The 23,734-nt window shown below is 37.3% G+C and overlaps 1 protein-coding gene across 9 annotated transcripts in view; it reads right to left on the minus strand.

Moving 5' to 3' along the window:
* Positions 1 to 23,734, minus strand: part of NOL4 (nucleolar protein 4) — a 289,083-nt gene that overhangs the window by 262,072 nt on the left and 3,277 nt on the right. The gene's annotated exons all lie outside the window — the stretch shown is intronic.

The following is a 23,734-nucleotide window of genomic DNA, read 5'->3' on the forward strand; positions in this document are numbered from 1 at the left end:
CGGGGCAGGCAGAGCAGCGGGTAGCACCTCGCGGCACCACATTCGCCCACAGATAAACCGGACGAATGGCAGGGAACAAAGCAGACCGCGTAACCCAGGGCTCCAGCTCAGGGAAATAAAGCCTCAAACCTCTGATTGAAAACGCCCGTGGGGGTTGGGGCAGCAGCAGGAGAGACTCCCAGCCTCACAGGAGAGGTTGTTGGAGAGACCCACAGGGGCCTAGAGTGTGCACAGGCCCACTTACTCGGGAACCAGCACCAAAGTGGCCCAGTTTGATTGTGGGCATCGGAGTGAAAGATTGAAATCCGGAGGAGAGTGAGGCGGGCGCCATTGCTCCCACTCGGCCCCACCCCCTTGTACAGCGTCACAGCACTGCGACCAGCATTACCCCGCCCTGGTGAACACCTAAGGCTCCGCCCCTTAAAGTAACAGACGCGCCAAGACAAAAAAAAAAAAAATGGCCCAAATGACAGAACACTTCAAAGCTCCAGAAAAAATACAACTAAGCGAGGAAGAGATAGCCAACCTATCGGATGCACAGTTCAAAGCACTGGTTATCAATATGCTCACAGACTTGGTTGAATCTATTCGAAAAACAGATGAAAAAATGAAGCCTATGCTAAGAGAAACAAAGGAAAATGTACAGGGAACCAATAATGATGAGAAGGAAACTGGGACTCAAATCAATGGTGTGGACCAGAAGGAAGAAAGAAACATCCAACCAGAAAAGAATGAAGAAACAAGAACTTGGAAAAATGAGGAGAGGCTTAGGAACCTCCCGGATGCCTTGAAACGTTCCAACATCCGAATTATAGGGGTGCCAGAAGGAGAAGAGGAAGAACAAAAAATTGAAAACTTATTTGAACAAATAATGAAGGAGAACTTCCCTAATATGGCAAAGGAAATAGACTTCCGGGAAGTCCAGGAAGCTCAGAGAGTCCCAAAGAAGCTGGACCCAAGGAGGAACATGCCAAGGCACATCATAATTACATTACCCAAGATTAAATGCAAGGACCTACATCCAAGATTACTGTATCCAGCAAAGCTATCACTTAGAATGGAAGGGAAGATAAAGTGCTTCTCAGATAAGGTCAAGTTAAAGAAGCTCATCATCACCAAGCCCTTATTATATGAAATGTTAAAGGGAGTTACCTAAGAAAAAGAAGATCAAAAATTGGAACAGTAAAAATGACAGCAAACTCACAGTTATTAACGGCCACACATAAAACAAAAACGAGAGCAAACTAGGCAAACAACTAGAACATGAGGGTTGTCAATAAGGGAGTGGGAGGGGGAGAGGGGGGTAAAGGTACAGAGAATAAGTAGCATAGATGATAGGTGGAAAATAGACAGGGGGAGGGTAAAAATAGTGTAGGAAATGTAGAAGCCAAAGAACTTATAAGTATGACCTATGGACATGAACTATAGGGGGGGAATGTGGGAGGGAGGGGGGTGGGCAGGATGGAGTGGAGTGTGGAGGGGAAATGGGACAACTGTAATAGCATAATCAATAAATATATTTAAAAAAAAAATGTGTAGGATAGGCTAGGATGATCAAAGATGGTGGCTGAGTAGCTGGAAGCTGAGTCCACTTGCTCCTGACTCCAACACAGATTTTCAGCTGATCTTCAGACAACCAACCTGAACAATCAATGGAATCTTCACAGATAGGAAGTTTTAAAGCCAAGGAGTACAGAAGATATTTCATACCATCCAGTAAGGGGATTTTATAGGCAGAAGGGGAAATACCCTGTGTATGGCTCCTGTCGCAGCTAAGACCAGACAGAAATCACAGCTTTGGAGCTCCCTCCCTTCTAAGAGCAAGGGACCTTGGTTCCATGCAGGGATCCTCAACCCTAATTGGGGGTACCCTGGGGGGATCCACTGAGTCTGTGGGACCCGGGCTACACACACATAGCAAGCAGCGCTCCCATAGCTAAAGTGCCAACCTCGAGAGCTCCAGATAGGGGCTCAAACTACTAAAGTAACCAGGTTGCCACACCTGAGTATGTCAGAGGCACCTGTAAGCTGCATCCAGCCACAACTTTGAGAGACACCTTGCTCCCTGGGGAGGTTGTATATGCAAAGATTCGGACACTGACTCAATACTGTGGAGCAGGTACAGCATAGAGACTTTTCAAAAGGAACTGAAACATGGCCAGGAAAGGACTCCATGCACAGCTGTCCTGCCAGGGGAGACCAGATTGCAATCGCAGCAGTGAAGCTCCCTCCCCTTTGAACTGTGGAGCCATAAGGATACTTACAGTAATAAAGAGGGAAGGGCAGCCTGGGTCTCTGGCAGTGGGATGCAGTGAGGTTCCACAACACCTATGAAAATCAGGGGTCACTATTCAGCGTGCAGAGCTTCTGCGGTTTGGGCATAAGGCTGAAGAGTTCACTATACAAATTCAGACTAAGAGAGGAAACTAGCGGAATTGGAAAATTGGGTTTTTGGCCTATTCTGAACTTTTCTCAGCTACTCCAAGTCACACTAGATCACTGAGTCCTTTCCCACTGAATCCAGCTGGGCAGGGAAATCAGAAATTTGCACAATGAGGGGTTTTCTGGGCTCCACCCAGCTTGGCTTGCAAGGAAACGGGGGGCTGTGTGGAACAGAGAGCTCTAGACTATGTCTCCTGCAAAGGCTGTGGACTGGGAATTAGGTGGGCAAGAATTGAGCACCTAGGATTTTTTGCAGCCAGGCATACCCCCCTCACTGAGTACAATCCTCTGAGAAAGGAAAGGTGTGCCCAACTCCCTCCTGCAGGGTGGCAGACACAACCTCCAATGGGAATCCTGTCTGGTGCAAGATTCCCCCACTGGGTGCACATCTGCAGAGGGAAGAAAGAGAAACTTAAAATGAGGACTCTCAAAATGTGAGAATTTTAGAGGATATCACTTGGAAGCAGGACAGAGACCTTAGCCTCCTACTGAGGTCTTAGATTGAAAAAGAAAATTTAGTCACCACCTGTGGTCTGGTTTTGCCCCACCCCAACAGGAAGCTGAGCCCACTTCAGCAAAGGGGAAAGTTGAATGTATACATTCTGAACCAACAGTGAACCCTGCTGAGGAAGCAAGAGCCCAAATTTCTGGCAAAGACTGAAGGGATTACTCTCCCCTCCCCGAGTGCCCTACAGAATGCAATTTCAACAAAGTGGAAACCTGCCAGCCCTATTTCAACACACTTGGTCTCAGCTTACAGAGCCTCATCTAAAGGCTCTGGACAGAAACCAACCAACCACAGGGCAGAGAGGCTGAAAAAGGGAGTCCAACCCTGGGGAGCCTCGGTTCTTATACAGAGCTGCTACCAGTTCCAAGCAGGACAGAGCTGACCCTTTTACACAGATTGGCCCCTCACATGAAATGGATAGCTAACTCTTCAGCAACTATTCACTATTGGAAATAACCTGGTACAGACCAAGACGAGTGGTGCAGAGACAGGGGAACAGACACATCATCTTCCCTGAAGTCTGAACAACTCTTCCCAAGGAAGATCCAGGGGTCCTATCCTCCCAACTGCACCAAAAGCCCTCTCAGAAACACAAGGGTCATCGCCTAGGCGAAGACTAATGGCAGGACCACAGATAGAGGCAGGTGTTGGTGGTAACTGCAGTGCTGTCAGTTGTTAGCTGACCCACCCCTGGGCCTTGTGCTAATAAAAAGCCAGCAGTGCAGAGCATCGAAGACCATCCTGGATGCATCCAAGCCTAAAGGAAACAACCACAGACTGTGGATGGTTTGAAGCTGTGAATAGGCTGCCTAGAGCTAAATGGACAGAGCTTCTGACATTGGCTTTTACCAGCCTCAGACAACACCAGAGTCATATTCAGTCATCATAGGGGATTTTAACATCTCACTGTCAATGATGGATAGCTCCTCCAGACAAAAATATTCAATGGGAACATAGCAGCATTAAATGACACTCTATAAGGGTTATCTAACCTGTGGCCCATGTGCGGTCCAGGATGGCTATGAATACAGCCCAACACAAAATCATAAATTTACTTAAAATCTCATTTTTGCTCATTACTTTTTGTTAGTGTTTGTGTATTTAATGTGCGGCCCAAAACAATTCTTCTTTCAGTGTGGCCCAGAGATGCCAAAAGTTTGGACACACCTGCATGAGTCTAGAACAAATTGACTTACTTGATATTTACAGAACATTTCACTCCAAAGAGGCAAAATATACATTCTTCTCAAATGCACATGGATCATTTTCAAAGATAGACCACATGACAGGACACAAAGCAAACCTTAATGAATTCAAAAAAACTGAAATCCCACCAAGCATCTTCTCTGATCACAATGGCTCAAAACTAGAAACTAACCTGAAGAACGGAACTAGAAAACTCAAAATACATGGAGGCCAAATAACATGTTATTAAATAATGAATGGGTTAACAAAGAGATCAAGGAAAAAATCAAAAAGTACCTGGAAACAAATGAAAATGGACACATAACAACCTAAAACCTATGGGCACAGAGCAAGCAGTCCTGAGGGAAGTTCATAGCATTTGAGGCCCACCTAAAGAAGAGAGAAAAATCTCAAATAAACAACTCTACATCTAAAAGAACTGGGGGAGCAATGATAAAGCCCAGAGTGAGTAGAAGGAAGGAAACAATCAAGATCAGAACAGAATTAAATGACATAGAGACTAGAGAAACAATTCAAAGGATCAATGAATCCAGGAGCTGGTTCTTTGAAATGATAAACAAAACTGGCAAACCTTTAGCCATACTCATCAAGAAAAAAAGAGAGAATACCCAAACAAAATCAGAAATGAAAGAGAAGTAACAACTGATACCACAGAAATACAAAGGATTATAGAAATTACTATGAGCAACTATATGACAAGAAATTGGACAACCTGGAAAAATGGATAAACTTCTAGAAACAAACAATCTTCCAAAACTGAATCAGGAAGAAGCGGAAAACCTGAATAGATTGATTACAACTAGAAAAATTGAAGCAGTAATCAAAACACTCCTGGCACACAAAAGCCATGGACCAGATGGCTTCACAAGTGAATTTTACCAATGAGTTAAAGAACTAACCCCTACCCTTCTCAAATTATCTCAAAAAATTCAAGTGGGAAGATTCCCAAACTCTCTTTATGAGGCCAGTATCATCCTAATTCCAAAACCAAGTGACAACACAACAAAGAAAGAAAATTACAGGCCAATATCATTGATGAACACGGATGCTAAAATCCTCAACAAATATTAGCAAACTGGATCCACCAATACATTAAAAAGATCATATACCACAATCAAGTGGGACTTTTCCAGGGATGCAAAGATGGTAAATATTCACAAATCAATAAACGTGATACATCAGGTACACAAAATGAAAGACAGAAATCACTCAATCATATGAATAGATGTGGAGAAAGTATTTGATGAAATCCAGCACCCATTTATGGTAAAAACACTTAGCAAAGTGGGAACATCTCAAAATAATAAAAGCCATATATGAAGAACCTACTGCCGACATCATACTCAATGGGAAAAAACCTAAAAGCATTTCCCTTAAGATCAGGAACAAGACAAAGCTGTCCGCTCTCACCACTCTTATTCAACATAGTACTGGAAGTTCTAGCCACAGTAATCAGACAATAAAAAGAAATAAGAGGTATCTATATTGGAAAGGAGGAAGTAAAACTGTCATTATTGCAGACAACATGATAGTGGACATAGAAAACCCTATGGTGTTCACCAAAAACTACTCAACCTAATAAGTGATTTTGGCAAAGTAGAGGGATACAAAGTCAATGTTCAGAAATCAATGGCATTTTTGTACACAAACAATGAACTATCAGAAAGAGAAACTAAGAAAACAATCACATTTACTATAGCAACAACAACAAAATAGTAGCCAGTAGTAAATTTAAACAAAAAGGTCAAAGAACTGTACTCAGAAAACTATAGAACACTGAAGAAAGAAACTGAGGAAGATACAAATAAATGGGAGCATGTACTGTGTTCAAGGACTGGAAGAATTAACATCATTTAAATGTGCATACTATCCAAAGCAATCTATAGATTCAATGTAATTCCTATTAAAATACTAATGGCATATTTCACAGATCTAGAAAAAATATTCCAAAAATTTATGTGGAACCAAAAAGGACCCCCAATAGCCTCAGCAATCTTAAGACAGAAGAACAAAGTTGGAAGGATTCACATATCTGATATCAAACTGTACTACAAAGCCACTGTAATCCAAACAGTCTGATACTGGCATAAGAACAAACACATAGATCAATGGAATGGAGTAGTGGGCCCAGAAATAAACCCATGTCTCTATAGTCAATTAATATTTGACAAAGGGGGCACAAGCATATAATGGAGTAAAGATAGTCTCTTCAATAAATGGTGCTGGATTAAAATGATCACCAACATACACCATACAACCATACACCAGAATAAATTCAAAATGGATAAAAGACTTAAATGTAAGTTGTGATACCGTAAAAATCCTAGTGGAAAATGTAGGCAGTAAAATTTCAGATGTCTCATGTAGCAGTATTTTTGCCAATATATGACCTAGGGCAAAGGAAATAAAGGAAAAATAAACAAATGGGACTACAACAAATTAAAAAGCTTCTGCACAGCTAAAAAAAAACCATTATCAAAATGAAAAGGGGACCTATTTACCAAAGATACATTGAACAAAGGTTTAATTTCCAAAATATATAAAGAGCTCATACAACTCAATACCAGGAAGACAATCCAATTAAAGAGGGGGAAAAGGACCTGAATAGACACTTCTCTAAGGAGGACATACAGATGGCCCATAAATATATGAAAAAAGTTCTCAACACCACTAGCCATTAGAGAGATGCAAATTAAAACCACAGTAAGATACCACTTCACACCAGTAAGAATGGCCATCATTAAAAAATCAACAAACAAGTGTTGGAGAGGATGTGGAGAAAGGGAACCCTAGAGCACTGTTGGTGGGAATGCAGACTGGTTCAGCCACTGTGGAAAACAGTATGGAATTTCCTCAAAAAATTAAAAATGGAACTACATTTTGACCCAGTGAGTCCACTGCTGGTATTACACTTTGAGAATCCTGAAACACCAGGTCAAAAGAACCTATGCACAGATTTAAAACTGTGGTACATTTACACAATGGAATTTTATGCAGCAGAAAAAAAAGAAGGAATTCCTACCTTTTGAGACAGCATGAATGAACCTGGAGACTATTATGCTAAGTGAAATAAGCCAGTTGATGAAAGAAAAAAACCATATGATCTCACTTGTAAGAGAAATCTAGTGAACAAAATAAACTAATGAGTAAAATAGAACCAGGGGCATAGCATCATGGATACACTGATAGCTGTAAGATGGAGGAGGGAGGTAGGAACTGTTTGAAAGAAGGTGAAGGCATTAGTCAAAGAACATCTATGAAGGACCCATGGACATGGACAATGGTGTGGGGACTGACTGTGGGATTGGGGGGTGGGATGAGTGGAGGGGGCAAAGGGGGAAAATTGGGACAACTATAATAGAATGAACAATAAAACTTTTTAAAAAGATATCAGAACAATCCAATAAAAGCAAAAAGTACAAATTGGTTGTTATAGAACAGTCTTGGATGTGTGAAGGACAGCATAGGAATACGGTCAATAATATTGTGACACTATGTATGGTGCCAGGTGGGCACTGAACTCATTGGGGTGAACACTACACATGTTATGTAGATGTCTAACCACTATGCTGTACACCTGAAACTAATATAATATCAAATGTCAACTGTAATTAAAAGTTTTAAATAAAAAAGAAAAAATAAATTACGCAATGATGAAAGAAAAGATAACAAAAATGGATAGGCTAGGAAACTGTATCGAGTGTACACTGCTTGGAGGAAAATGAAATGGTAGAGACAGTCTAGAAAGCAGGCCGCTCAGCAAACCAAGCACACACTCTGCAATACCTCAGTTGCACTGTTGGGAATTCATCCCAGAGAAATGAAAACTTATGTTCACAAAAAAATCTGTACAAAAATATTTACAGCACCTTTATGTGTAATAACCCTAAACTGAAATGAGATACCTTTCAAAAGATTGATGATTAAAAAAATAGTGGTACATCCATACCATGGAGTACTACTTAGCAATGAAAGGAGAGAAACCACTGATACTCAAAACAACTTGGATAAGTCTCCAGGAAAATACACTGAGTAAAAAAATCCTGATTCCAAAATGTTATAGACTAGATGATTTCATTTTGAACCTACAAGTTTTGGTGATTGCTGGGGTCAGGGTGGGGTAATGCAGGTGAAGGGGGCAGAAGAGAGGCATACATGATTATAAAAGGGTACATTGATGGGTTATTGTGTTGTTGGAACTGTTCAGTATGGGAGTGGATTACCAACTCCTTCACATAATGGAATTGTATAGAACTTAATACACACATGCACACAAGAAACAGTACAAGTAAAACTCAGGAACTCTAAGACTGGTGGATTACATCACTATTCGAGGGGGAACACACAGAAATAACTGGAATTATCTTACAGAGGGCTGGCCACTTGTAGCAAAGGCTTCCTCCACTAGGTGAGTATTCTAGGAATCCATTTGTATTGGTGTGCCAGCTGGCGTTGTTGTGAGAGGCTGCATTTGTCTTCAGTGCATTTTTTTTGAAGATTCTTTCCATGCATTTGCCCATTTCATGATAGGTGATTTACAAACACACCTGCCCACACTGCACTGAGTGGTCAGCAGTTTTTGACCAAAAATGGCATGATCTCCATGCCCTACCCTATCATTCACCTGATCTCACCCCAAGTGACTTTTTTGTTTCCCCTGATGAAAAAAAGTCCTCAAAGGGAAATGTTTTGCCCATATGGAAAAAAATGAAACAAAACAACAGCAGAAGCACTAAAAGGCATCAAAATCAACAAGTTCAAAAACTGTTTTGAACAGTGGAAAAAAAGTATCAACAGGTGTAGTACATCAAATGGAGAGTACTTTGAAGGTGACTGAAGTTTAAACATGGAAGAATAAATACACTATGTTTTATAAATAAATTCCATTTTGGGTACCCCCCTCATAATTATCTGGGTGTGATGTTATTGTATAGTTTTACAAAATGTTAACCATTGGTGGGAAGTGGGTACAAGGCCCATTTCCCACCTATATCTCTCTGTAATATTTCTTAAACTTCATGTGAATCTATAATTATCTCAATAAAAATTTCAATTTCAAAAATGGTATTAGAGCTGGAGCACTCTTTCTACTCTGTCTCTCTCTCTCTCTCTCTTTTACACACACACACACACACACACACACACCCTTTTCTGCTTGGAAAGCAGAATGCCTATCGGAACTAGAGTTGTTCCAGCAAGTGAGGATGACAACTTCACGTTACAGATGATAAACAGGAACACAGAAGGAACCGTGGTCTTTTTTTACCCTGAGACTCCCCACACATCACCTCTAGAATCTTACATTTGGCCTTCTTTGAAAGAGAGAAAAATTAATTGCTGCCTGTTTAAAAAATAAATGGAATGTGACAAGTGCTAATAAGGCAGCGCAGACAGTATACACTTCTCACTACACCCGACTTCACTTGCAGTCGCCTTGTAGGGTTCTGACTCATTACAAATACTATTTGCCCCTAAAATAGTTCTCAAAAGTCCAAATATGCACATAAAAATACACATTAAAACACCTTATTCCTCCTCAGTAGCATCCATAGCTCTCATGACCTGAAGGTCACATATAGTCTCTGCAATAGGAGAGCCCGTACCCCCTAACAGGGAGTTCTGGGTTCTTTATCACAAAGAACCTTGCCCAATGATTAGTTCTTGTGGTCTGCAGTGAGTGTTTTAGTCTACTGGTCCATGAGGTGATCTCTATAATAAAACACTTCATAATGTTTGTCTTATATTCTTCCTTTTTATTTCAATATTCCAAGGTTCCCAAATCCTTGGGTTTCTATAATTTAAAATATACCATGCTTCACATTAATTGCGTGGTTTACATGAAGAGACTATTAGAGTGTGTTACAATTGAAATTCAGCCTGGTGAACAGGTAGGAAAAAGAATGGGGGAGGGAAGTTAGTCCCTACCTTTCCCTTGGCAGTGGTGTTCCGCTCTAGTGCCATGGGCCCGAGACTCTCTACAGACTATTATTTTTCTGACTTGTTATATAGATAATTGAATAGACTCTAGACATCTCTACAGTCTGTAGATATAGATGATACATTAGAATTTATATGTTTATGTTAATTGTATCTATTGAGGAAAAGAAAGAGGTGAAAATGACTTTAAAAAATTAGTATTTAAATTTTAGCTCTCAGAAACTGACACATACATCACACGTAATGACTCATTTAATCATCACAATCACCATGTGAAATAGACATCATTTAGTCTGCCCATTTCACATCTGTTGGGAGACTTTCTGAAGTGTTCATTGATCAATTTCGTTTGCATTTTTGTGTGTATAATACTCCTTTCCCCCTCAACTGAGGATGTGTTTGTTGATTTTAGAGAGAGAGGAAAGGAGAAAGAGAGAGAAAGAAACACCAATGTGAGAGAAAAACATTAATCGGCTGTCTCCTGTATGTGCCCCGACCAGGGACCAAACCCACAGCCTAGCTGCCCTGATGGTGGATCAAACCTGCAACCTTTGGGGTAAATGGGACTATACTCCAACCAACTGAGCCACCTGGCCAGAGCTGTATTTTTTAAATTTCAAATATACTGTATTTCAAATTAATCATTTGCTTCACACGAAGAGACTATTAAAGTGTGTTACGATTGAAATTCATCCTGGTGAACAGGTAGGAAAAGGAATGGGGGAAGGAAGTTAGTCCCTACCTCTCCCTTGGCAGTGGTGTTCCTCTCTAGTGCCATGCGCCCGAGACTCTCTACAGAATATTATTTTTCTGAATTGTTTTGTAGATAATTGAATAGACTCTGGACATCTCTACATTCTATAGATATCAATGATACCTCGGAATTAGTACGTTTATGCCAGTTGTATTTATTGAGGAAAAGAGAAATGACAATGACTTTTAAAAAAGAAAAAATAGTATTTAAATTCTTAGTTGTCAGAAACTGATACATATATCACATGTATTGACTCATTTAATCATCACAATCGCCATGTGAAATAGACATCATTCACCCTCCCCCTTTCATATCTCTCAGGAGACTTTTTGAAGTGTTTACTGATTACCTTCCTTTGCATTTTTGTGTGTACAATGGACATTCTCTTCAATAAAGATGTTGGGAAAACTACTCAGCAACATGCAATAGGATGAAATTGGACTGCTATCTTACATCATACACAAAAATTAACTCATAATAGATTAAAGACCTGAATGTAAGACCTGAAACCATAAAACTCCTAAAAGAAAACATAAATGGTAAACTCCTTGACATCAGTCTTTTCAATGTGTTTTTGAATTTGACACCAAAAGCAAAAGTGAAAAAGGAAAAATAAACAATTGAGACTACATCAAACTAAAAAGCTTCTGCACAGCAAAAGAAAGCTTCAACAACTGAATGAGAGACAACTACTGAGTGGGAGAAAATGATTAATGTCCAAAATGTATAGAGAATTTATACAACTCAATAGCAAAGCAAATAAACAAACAAACCACCACCAATGGTTCTGAATTAGACATTTTTTCCAAATGAGACATACAGATGGCCAACAGGTACATGAATAGATGATGAGAAAAATGAAAATCAAAACTACAGTGAGATATCACCTCACACCTATTAGAATGGTTATCATCAAAAAGACAAGAGGTTATAAATGCAGGCAAGAACACACTGCCAGTGGAAAAGTGAATTGTTGCAGCCACTATGAAAAACAATATAGAGATTCCTCAAAACATGAAAAGTACAACTACACATGATTCAGGGATTTCATTTCTGGGTATTTATCCAAAGAAAACAAAAACACTAATTCACAAAGATATACACATTCTCTGTGTTTATTTCAATATTATTTGCAATAACCAAGATATGAAAATAACCTAAATGCTCATCGATAGATGGATGGATAAGTAAGTGTGAAATATATTCAGCCATATCAAAGAATGAAATCTTGCCATTTGTGAAAACATGAATGGGCCTCGAGAGCATCACGCAGAGTGGGATAAGTCAGAGACAAATACCATGTGATCTCATTTCCATGTGGAATCGAAAAGAGGAAAAAGGAAAACAAGCTCCCAGGTACAGAGGACGGGTTGGTGGTTGTCAGAGGCAGGGGGTGGGTGGTGGGCTCACATAAGTAAAGGAAATCAAAAGATACAAACTTCTAGTTATAAAGTAAATAAGTAATGGGATGGAAACTATACTTAATAATACTTTATCACATATTTGAAAGTTGCTAAAAGAATAGAACTTAAAAGTTCTAATCACAAGAGGAAATTCTGTAACTATGTATGGTTACAGATTTAACTAGACATATTGTGATGATTATTTTGTATTATACATACAAATATTGAATCATGTTGTGTACCTGAAATTAATATAATATTGTATGTCAATTATATGTTAATACATTTAAAACAAAAATTAAAAATCCATAAAGTGCATGTTATCCATTATGAAGTCATTCGGTGTATATAAAAATAGCTGGAAGCATAAAAGATAATACACACTTTAAAATCAAACTTTCACTGAAAACTTATTTTATATAATTATTTTCTAAACTTCTTTGGGGGCTAAACTGCATAGGACAAAGATCCTTTCTCTAAGAATGGGTCTACTGATGGACATTGCAAGGGGGTAAGCCCTCTGTAACAGGCATGTCTCTGATTTCCAGTTTCAATTATGTTAAAGTAGAACGAGAAGTTAGTCATTATTTGTGAAGCAATGTAGACAATGTAGAACCCTAAGTTTTCTTACTTTTTCTCTATTTTCCCAATTATTTTTAGTGATTCACATTAATTTTGAGTCTTTTTAAAGCACTGAATTTAAGTTCTTATACTTATGTCTTCAGTTTATGAAACATTTAAATCACATACTCATAGTAATACATGAAACTAGCGAAAACGGCATGGGAAGAACAGAAGCAATGCTATGCATATAACTCAATTTGATGTACGCACATTGCAAGTAACTTCCAGATAGGCTACTATGAATGCGTCTTCCCAGAACTTGGGAATCAGTATGTTATAGAGAAAAGAGAGGTTTTGGGTAAATTCACTGGTTCGTGATGCTCTATTAAAAGAATTTTTATTATATTTTCAAGCTAAATACATCGAATCTTACAGCTTGGTAGCTGTTCGCTCACTTTAAAGTGACTTTGAATATCACTATACTAATTAACTTTGTTGATTTGAAAATTTTAAATCTAGGGGAATATATTATTTCCCTTATTGAAAAGCTCTACTAAACACATTACTTTTACACTCTAGTATTGATGACATAGTAATGCAAATTAACTAAAGAGTACTTAATTCCTAACACCTACTTTATTAAGTAGAAAGCCATTTATAATGAAATGGACATATGAGTTGTTTATATGAGGATAGGGCTGATTTAAGAAAGTTTTTTCTCATTGTAGAAGATATTCTCTTCCTATCTTATTAATTATGAATTGATAGATAAATCCTCCTTTAATAGATAGTTCAAGGTAATGACATTCTACCCCTGGTTAGATTAATTCTAATTTTAAGTTGACATATTCCAAATTAGTGAGAACAAACAAATCAGCAAGTGAATTGTTTTGTAATGGTAGCATTTATAGAGAAAAATGAGCTAAAGCAAATATAGCAAAATTCCTTTCTTGACTTCAGGTAAACCAATGAGTATGTAAGCAGAGACCAGTAGAACAATAACCCATATCCCTAATACAAACAAACCTTTAATAGTAGATTTGAAATTCTCATGTAATTAGGTCAATTGGTTACAGCATTGTACTGATATGGCCAAGCTAGACATCAGATCCTCATATGGGCCACTCAGCTTTGCCCCATGTCCCTAGATTAAACCCCTAAAATCCCCCAGCCATCTGGTAACTGTGCTTAGGTCCACTGCAAGCCAAAAGAAAGGCTGCCTCTGGCCCTCCTCAGGCCTGTAAGTATCCTTCCCCACCCACCCACCACCACAGCCAACAACAAAAACGAAAGACCTCAAAAAAGATTGACCAATTGTATTTTAATGACTAGCATCTTTATACCTAATGATGAGACACATATAGTGAATATTTTCTGAATACACATTATAACTAAAAAAGAAAGAGGAAGGAAAGGAGGGAGGGAGGGAGGGAAAGTACTACTATCAACAAAAATGCCAGCTCTCCACCTGTAAGACAGGTTATTTCTTATTACCAAAATTAAGCCTCCAACTTCTTTAACTTATTTCTGAATCTCCTTCTCAACCTTCTGGTTTTCTAACAGTTCCAAACACTTGAAAAATCTGTAGCCGTGAGAACAACTACCACAAATGAATACTTGATTAAAATTAGGGAGAGTGGAACATAAGAGCCTATTGAATAAACCTCATATAGAGAGAAGAGAAGAAAATCAAAATAAAGATTTTCCCTTTTCTACAGAAAGCGAAAAATCATTTCCAGTTCCCTCTAATGTCTTAACTGAAAAAGATCTACCAATTGCTTTTTCTCCTATATTCTACTTCCCAAGTATTATATAGATGTTCTAAAATGCATAATATATTAAAATAATTATTTAAAAATAAAATTACAGAATGGATATTACTAATAAATGAGAACAAATGTTATATTTTGTTATAATTTATTCTATGTACTGTTTTCAAAAGTATTTAAATGTACATTAATGTAATTATGTGAACACTAGTCTCTTTTGATATGTGCGCCCATTTGTCTCTATCCTCTCATGAAAAATCTAAAACAGTAGTCTGTCTTGTATTTTACTTGGCAGATAGATGGAATATAATAAATGTTTAAAGCTAAAACATTCAGAGAAAAATCAAAGTGACTTATTTATATATATACACATGCCATCATTAAATATTTCAAATGATTTGTTAAAAATTATATATTTTACTAAATTATGAACATTTCCTCAAAATGATAAAAATGGCAATACATTAGGATAAAAGAACATTTAAATTGTTCCCAGCTGTACCTTAAACCAAAAATAATCAAATGTGCTTTGTAAAGAGTTTACTTGTATAAACCGCACAAATGCTTTTGGGAAAATTAATGACAAAAGACTATTAGTTTTATTTTGCTATATGACTGATCATGACAAATTATGTGGCTTAAAACATCACGAACTTACTATCTCACAATTTCTGTGGGTCAAAAGCCACAGGCATTTCAACGGGGTCCTCTGCTCAGGTTCTCATATAGTTGAAATCAAGGTGTTGGTCAATTGCATTTTTATTTGGAAGCTCAACTAGGAAAAGATCCATTTCCAAGCTTCCTTGGGTTGCTGCAGAATTCATTCCCTTGTGGTGGTAGGACTTGGGTCCCCACTGTTTTGCTGGCTGTAGGTAAAGCAAGCTCTTAGCTCCTAGAGATTGCCGTCAGCTCATAAACACATGACCCTCTCCATCGGAACAACAGAGAACCTTCCTTGCATTGAATCCATCTCAGGCTTTGAAACCCCATGACTTCTGCTAGGAGCCAGGAAAAAAAGTTCTTTCTTAAAAGGCCATTGTAATTAGGTCACACCCACCTGAAAAAACCCCTTTTCTAAAGTCAGCTGTGCCACACGACATATCAGAACCATGGGAATTATAGCTCATCATAGTCACAGGTTCCACCACACTCAAAGGGAAGGGGATTACAAAGCGTGAGGATCATTTGGGAGATGGGAATTACTGTAGAATTCCTGCCTACCACCAAGTGTACAACCTTAGAGAAGAGCCTCAGTGGCAGGGACGGACGCGTGGGTTCAAATCGAAGTAAGAACAAGAAACAACTTGGGATGAAACTTAGAGCATTGCCTTTAGAATAAACTTTATGTATTCATAAACTTTTGAGTTGATAATCACTTTACTTTGAAGGTCTGTATTGGTTAAATACTCTATATAGAATTTTCCACTTGGGTTTTTAGAGGAATTTCTTTGGGAAGTCTTTATAATTGTGTATGTAGTAACAACTCAGAGGTCAAAAATTGTTTCTCCTCCAGTCCAAAAATATATCCATTTATTACAAGATAACTTGGTCCATACCTATTGAGTCAAATGAACTATTTAACTCATCTGATTTATATTCTGTACCATAAGCCACTGAGAGATGTCAAATCTCTACCTGTAAGACCTAAACCATGACATTTCTACTTAAACACTTTTGGTAGCGGCCATCCCCTACAGAATGAAGTCCAAATTTTTTTAACATGGCAGTAGACACTTCCTATAATTATTCCCCAGCCTAATTTTACAGCCTCCTTTTCCACTGCACCCTATACTTCCGTTCTTCTTAACTGTGTATCATCCCCTGAATATTCCTTTGATGAAATCTCTCTTCCTACCAACACCAGCATGTATAATTGTGTGATGGATGTCACAGATGTGTGGCTTAGATATAATTTTAACATTGTGTTGGTTATGTACAGAGGCACTCCTGCTAATAGAGGAGGTGATTTTTTAGGTGAAGTGTAAGGTTTAACCACAATGGTCTCCTGTGAAGCAATATTGCACTATGAATTAGAGAAATTGCCTCCAAATTGACATATGCATACCCAGGGGAATACCTGTGATGACATATTGAGGGGAAGAAATAAACACTAAAATTAATATTTTATGCATTTTAATATTAGCCCTAAATATTTATATTTTGAATATGTTTTAAAATGTGTTAAGTATTCCTATAGTAGTATATTTATATAACACATAAAAATACATATATTGGGGAGATGTTTATTTTTTTTAAATAATTGGGCTGCATTATGTAAAAAGTCTGGAGACCAAAGCAAGGATTTTGAAAATCAAATGAAATGGTTTAGCATCCCAACTCTTAAGACTTTAAGGCTGCATGACTGTAGGAAGTCACCTTACCTAGGCGACAATTTTCTAAAGTATATACTATAAAGCACGAATGCTATAGAAATATTGTACACATTGAAGAGGACCTTATGTTTAAAGTGATTAGCCAAATCCATAACCTACAGTAAGAACTTGATACCTTCGTCTATAGTAAGACTTGATAAATGTAAGGCATTATAACTAATATTATTGTGTTATATTCAATACTTGCAATTACTAAAGAAGTATACTTATTGAAGAAGTCTAGATGAGGAGTAAGGTCACCAGTTTCTGAGCCTTAAAAAGGGGGCACCCTTGGGTATGCTGGGTGGGATTATAAAATAGGGCAGCTGCTATGGAAAACGGTACGGCAGCTCCTCAAAAAATTTAAAAATAAAACTTCCATATGACTCAGCAATCCCTCTGAGGGTATATATCCCAAAGAATTGAAAGCAGGGTCTTGAAGGGAGATTTGCACACCAGTACTCAGAGCAGCACTATTCACATTAGCCAAGAGGTAAAAGCAACCCAGATGTCCATCGACAGATGAATGGACAAACAAAGTGTGGTATATGCATACAATGCCATAATATTCAGCCTTAAAAAGGAAGGAAGTTCTGTCACACGCTACAACATGAATGAATCTTGAGGACATTATGCTAAATCAGTAACAAAAAGACAGGCCCACTTACATGGAGTGTCTAAAGTCGTCACAGTCATAGAAACAGACTGGTGGTTGCTGGGGGCCAGATGGAGGGAGGGCGAAGAGAGGGACCTGTTGTTTAGAGGGTACAGAGTTTCTGTCCCACGATACAACATGTCTGGAGAGCCGCTGTATGAACATGCACACGGTATACTTAATACTACTGAACTATAAACTTGAACTTGGTTAAGATGGGATATTTTATGTTGTGTTTTTAACCACAATTTACAGAACTAAACAAATTGAGAAACACATTTTTTATAAACAGAGTGTCCAGCACGGCTATGAAACTAGCTGTTATGCTGTGACAGGAAGGTCCCATGCAGGCAGTATTGGGTTGGGGAGTCTTTTTCAATTATTCCATTGACACTGAGCACCAAGGATGCACCATGCATTATGCCACACATTAAAGATCAAATTCCTTCCCTCCAAACAGGTTTGGGGAAAACTGCCAAATTACCAAACAATGGGCATATTGTGTGGCATGGTTTGATAAGAATATGGTAGATTCAAGATGTATTAAGTTCACTAATTCAACAGTACTCTGTTGAGTATAAAGAGGGAGGAGAATGGAGAAATCAAAAATGTCATACATATTTTGGCTTGCTAGGTGAGCAAATTGTGTTCCATCCATGTAGAAAGGAAATGTAATTAAGAGGTGTCAACTCAGAGGACCTAGGATGAGGGAATGTAAATAAGAAAACTCCATTTTTGGAAACACTCAGTTTGAGGTGCTTTCAAATATCTTGGTATAAACATTCAGTAGAAACCCCCAAAATACAAATCTGAACCTCAAAGATATGCATTAAGTCACCAGGATGTACAAATAAAATCATAGACGTGAGTACAATCACTCAGTAAGAAAAGGAATTTAGAACATACCTTAGTGAAATTGTTTAATTTCAAGGATAAAGAACTAAACTTGATGAAGTTTGATAAAACAGGTTTGCCTCTGAATTTTCAGAATGAGCAAAATATCTACAATGTTCCAGTGGAAAGAGTGAAAGAAAGAATGATACCTCGTTAAGCTGTCCTTTACATTAAAGAGGCAAATGCCCACTATTTTCGATTGCATACTCCTAGCCCCATAAACTTCAAAGTACAGTATACATGAAGTGTTCCTTAGGTTAAAAAAAAATATCATGAGCCCCGGCCTGGTAGCCCAGTTGGTTGGAGCATTGCCCCATATGCCAAAATGTTGCGGCTTGGATCCCTGGTCAGGGCCCATTCCTAGGTTGCAGGTTCCGTCACCGGTCTGGGTGTGCATGGGAGGCGACTGATCAGTGTTTCTCTCCCTCCCTCTCTCTGTTCACCCTCTCTGTCTCTCTCCCCTCTCCTTCCCTTCCTCTCTCTCTACAAGATCAATAAACATATCCTCATGTAAGGATTAAGAAAGTTATCAGGAATAACAGGCTCTCAGGTGATGAATCAAAGAATTCAGAAGTAAGGAAACACAGCAAAAGAATGGATGATAAGCACTAAAATATGGCAAAGAAAAAATAATTGTGAGAACCAAATTATATACTGTAATAATATATACCATGATGTAGTGAATATAATAAGTACAATAAAATATAGAACAATCATAATACAATAAATGTACTATAATATTAACAGGAAGTAACAAGGAGGTGGGAAGTGAAATATGCTCATCTACCATTGGGGAAAGTTAATGATATGTACTAAATTGAAATTTGTAGTTAAATAATTCAATCTCTTGTTTTTCTTTACCTTTTCTATTAACTTTAGATATGAATACCTCTGAGAAGAAGCATTTATTTATTAGCATTTTTTTGAATTTCATGTATTCCATTTTTTTGTTACATTTTGGTAATATATTCTATTCTTACTTAAATTAGCATATAGTTATCATCTCGGTTTTGGAAAATTATTTCTGCCTGTCCATATTAATCTTTGTATCAATCAATCATTACATCTAATCTTTTGATATAAATGCTTAGAGAGACATCTATAATAATGTTCATAATTAGCTAATGGTGGTTATATCTACATGGAGGATTTAGTGTGGCTTTTAAACTTTTTCTTTTATTTTCATTTAGATATTTTAAGTAATAGGAATGTACCACTTTTACAAAAACAAGGCCATTTTTTTTCTCAAAAATGGAGTAGGCAGAAAAAATATCTAAATAATACATGCGGATAAATATATATTGTATTTTAACTCTTTGTGGCAGTGTGACTTTTTAGTTTTAGCATGTACTCAACTATAATTATATCAGAGTGTTCTTGCTTTGTTAATAATACTTAGAATAGCTTCTATTTTTTAGCATTTACTATGTGCTAGACATATGCTAAATGCTTATGAATTATGATTATTAATTTTTATTCAAAGCAAGTTAGACAAATATTATTACTGACATTTACAGAGAAATCACATCTTCAGTTAAAAACTTCCCTTAACTCACAGCTCCAGTAAATTTCAAATCTGTGATTTAAATCTTGCTCTAAAATCTATGACCTGCCATCTATGTTGTCCAAAGTTTATTTTATCTTGTTATCCCAGGATTATGAAAATGAATGTAACCTAAAACATATTAGATTCACTTTAATCTTTCCCAGTTAGGTATAAAGAGTCTTAGCAAATACAACCGCTATTAGGGAAAGGTCTTTCTGCTCTTCACGTGGGATTGAAACTCTTGGAACTCTGCTGCCACATTCCTGTCTTTGCGTCTTCATCGTTCCTCTGTCCTATACAGAATGTCTAGAGTACAAAATCTTGACAAGTAGAATCTTAGCCAGCTCAGGAGGTTTATAGACAGAATATAGGAGTGCTGAATCTTGCCCTTCATCCCCACTGTGGTTACTAATAAGACAAGAACCAAAGGAAAAGACAAGAATCAGTAACATAGGAAATAAGTGTGGGATAGTCTTCATATATTAACAGGGTCTGATTTCCTCCTTATATTCAGGGGATTTATATCTACAAGGCTCTTGATCCTTCATTCCCATGCTAGACTAGCCTCTAGTTTAAGGTACCCACTATTCTCGGAGAGCCTTACGTAGACATGGTGCTAGGGACTTGCCAGACATGATATATTCCTCAGAGCAACTCAGAAGGAGCCACTAAAGTCAGCTAATAACCTACATTGCTGAGATTCATACTTGGGATCTTTTGACTCCAAACACCTAGTCTATAGAGAGAATGTCTCAAAATACTTTAAATAAAGAGAAAAATGCATAAGCTATTAGTAGCAATCCCACTGAGAAAGTATTAGGAGATAAGCAAAATTTTTCTTATGCCTCAGTGACTGCAATTATGATTTGTCTCTGTCATAGATACAAAGTATCCCAATATGTAGCTGGTGCTGTTTCTCAGCTCTGTTTTCTGAAAGTTCTGTAGCACCCAGATCAAGGCCTAATACATGAGGTATGTGCATCAGGCATGAAGTTAGGCCATGTATAAGTGTATACAGACTCCTTATGAGGCATTATTTCATAAACATAAAGAATTTATAACCGAAACCTATAACCATAGGGAACAAAAAAAGAAAAACAAAGACAAAATAAACCCAGTAACTCTTTATGAATCAGCCCATGAATATTTATTCTAATCACTGTAATCAATTAGTAGCATATACTGCAAGAAAAATATGAAATCTGAGACTACAGATTGCAGAACTGAATAAATCATCATTTTTAAATGACATACTAAAGATAATGCATTTTCCTTTCTGGAGGAAAAATTCATTTCATGTTACCCAGTGGAATAAACATAAGGAAAAAAAATACATGAAAGGCAAAAGTGAGATTTAGGTGTCTGTGCCTATAAATCGCAAAGTATCACTCATATTATTTGATTTTGCAGTTTGGATATCCATTACCCTGTTTGTGTAAGACTGACAAGCGAATGAAAATGGGTTTACCAAATTTCCTAATGTTTTTCACAGTGTAGTGGGCTTTCTAAAAACACACGATAATGCATTAATCATATGACTAATGGAAAGCTTTAATGAATTTTCTGGTTATTTTCCAAGTTTACCTTTCATAATATCAAGTTTAAATTGTGTGATGTTTCAACTAATTGTTGCCAGAAAAAAAAAGTCAAGCAAAATGAAAAGCTTCTAAAAACAAACTAAACTAGAAGGATCCAAGATATAAAACCATAGCAATGCTAATTTAAAATGATCCCTGAGTAAACATTTTTTATAATCCATGTCAGATATTTTCTGTATGTTATAGAGAATTCATATGGTATTCACCATTTCATTCCTCTAACTTTCATATACCTTTAGTGAAAGGACACACACAATAAAAGTGGTAGTATGAAAAAGACTCAGATGCCACGCTCAACATGCATATGCATGTGTGGGTGAACGCGCACTCCCGCGTGCACACGCACACAGGTCCCATGCCAGGCCTAAAATGGCTGAGTTGCAGGATGCTGTTGCTAGGTGACCAAACAGCATCTCCACAGCCACAGAGTCATCTAAATAGTGACAGCTATGCCCCCTCAGCTTTAGGCATGGTTAGGACAAATATTAAAGGGTATTTTTTTATCTTTTCCAGTATTCTACATTTTTATTAAAAGCCAGTTGACCCTTGCTTGATTTTATCATCAGTTAAATTTAGGCTTTAGGGGAAAGCATATTTGCAAAGTTACATCACTTCTTTTGGGACATGAGAGGTAGGACCTAGCTTCTTTCAGACTAAAAGATACTGTGTTTCAATGAAGTGTGTGTGGCACTCTTCTAGTAGGACCTCCCAGTTGCTATCAGTCTCCATTTCTTTCATTAAACACAAGTAGTTAATTAGCTGCAGCCTGTCCTCTTGCCTTCTCTCTTTCCCTTTTCTCAGTAGTAATGATGTCTAATTATCAACAGGAGTGGGTTACTGCAACATCAGGTGCAAATGTCCCTCACTGACAGCAAAGCCAGCTTCAAATAGCTAGACTGGTTCTTAGTCTACTTGAAAATACCATTCAAATACAACATTTTATTCAACCAATATTTGCCTTTAAAGGAAAACAAAATATATTTTCTGATTCTCTGGTGATTATGCCCCTGATATTATAAAGAATAGTCAACATATTTTTAAGGAAAGAATAATTTGAAATGTGGGGAAACAGGACAAAAAGGGATCTTTTATTTATTTTTTAACTTGTTGAAATGACGATTGGCTGTCTCTCAGAGAAGGAGGAGCCTATAATTCCCTGTCGGGAGCAGCATAAAAATTTCATAAAGAGCAATAGAAGAGTTCATGAATTAAAAACCTCTTCAACATTTCAAAACAGGCTTGAATGAAGAGCAGAGCTCTTAAATACTACACAGAAATCATTATCAAAGAATATCACTTGATGGATTACATTTTCTCCCATAAATACGTGCAATCCTTACTGAAAAGAAAAAAACATGTTTATTACTAAACCTGGAGTTGTTACTCTATTAGATGTATTAGCAATAATTCTTTAACAACTCTGCATTAATTCTTGAATGAAAATACAGGTATCTGAGTATAGAATGCTCGTTTGATTTACTGACATCCATGTTTATCTTAGTGCCTCTAGAACATTACAGAATTTATATTATTTAGAATTTTTAATTTATGTTTTAAAAGGGCACATCTGTTTATACAAAGCAGATGTAACCAGATCCATGCAAGGATAAATTTATTAGCCCAATACACAGGTAAAGCTATTGGATATGTAAACAGAGGGACCTAAGTTTAACATGAAATCATGAAAAACAAACTTGCCAGCTAGCAATATTTTTTAAAAACATATACAATAATATTAAATAATATTTAGATAAATTTACCTCAAAATTATTTTATTCATTTAATTAGCCTTATACCGCCCAAAGGAAAATACATCCTTATGTTCTGAATTCTAATTTTGTCTAACAATAAGTTATTTTTTTAAATCAGGTTCTTAATGTTACTCCCGATACAAATGAATCAAAGTCCTTCCTGGGCTATGACAGACTTCTGGCTCATTCAAATGTACATAGACCTCAGTTCTAATCTGTGCCCATCTAGTCCTCATTACTTAGTAAAGCAAGACAGTAATCTCACCATTGTCTCTAGAAATGCCACAGACAGCTGCATTTGTAAATTTACCTCCTAGAAACCTTCCAATAATGGT

This window comes from Desmodus rotundus, chromosome 10 (genome assembly GCF_022682495.2).
Source record: "Desmodus rotundus isolate HL8 chromosome 10, HLdesRot8A.1, whole genome shotgun sequence".
Taxonomy (NCBI): domain Eukaryota; kingdom Metazoa; phylum Chordata; class Mammalia; order Chiroptera; family Phyllostomidae; genus Desmodus; species Desmodus rotundus.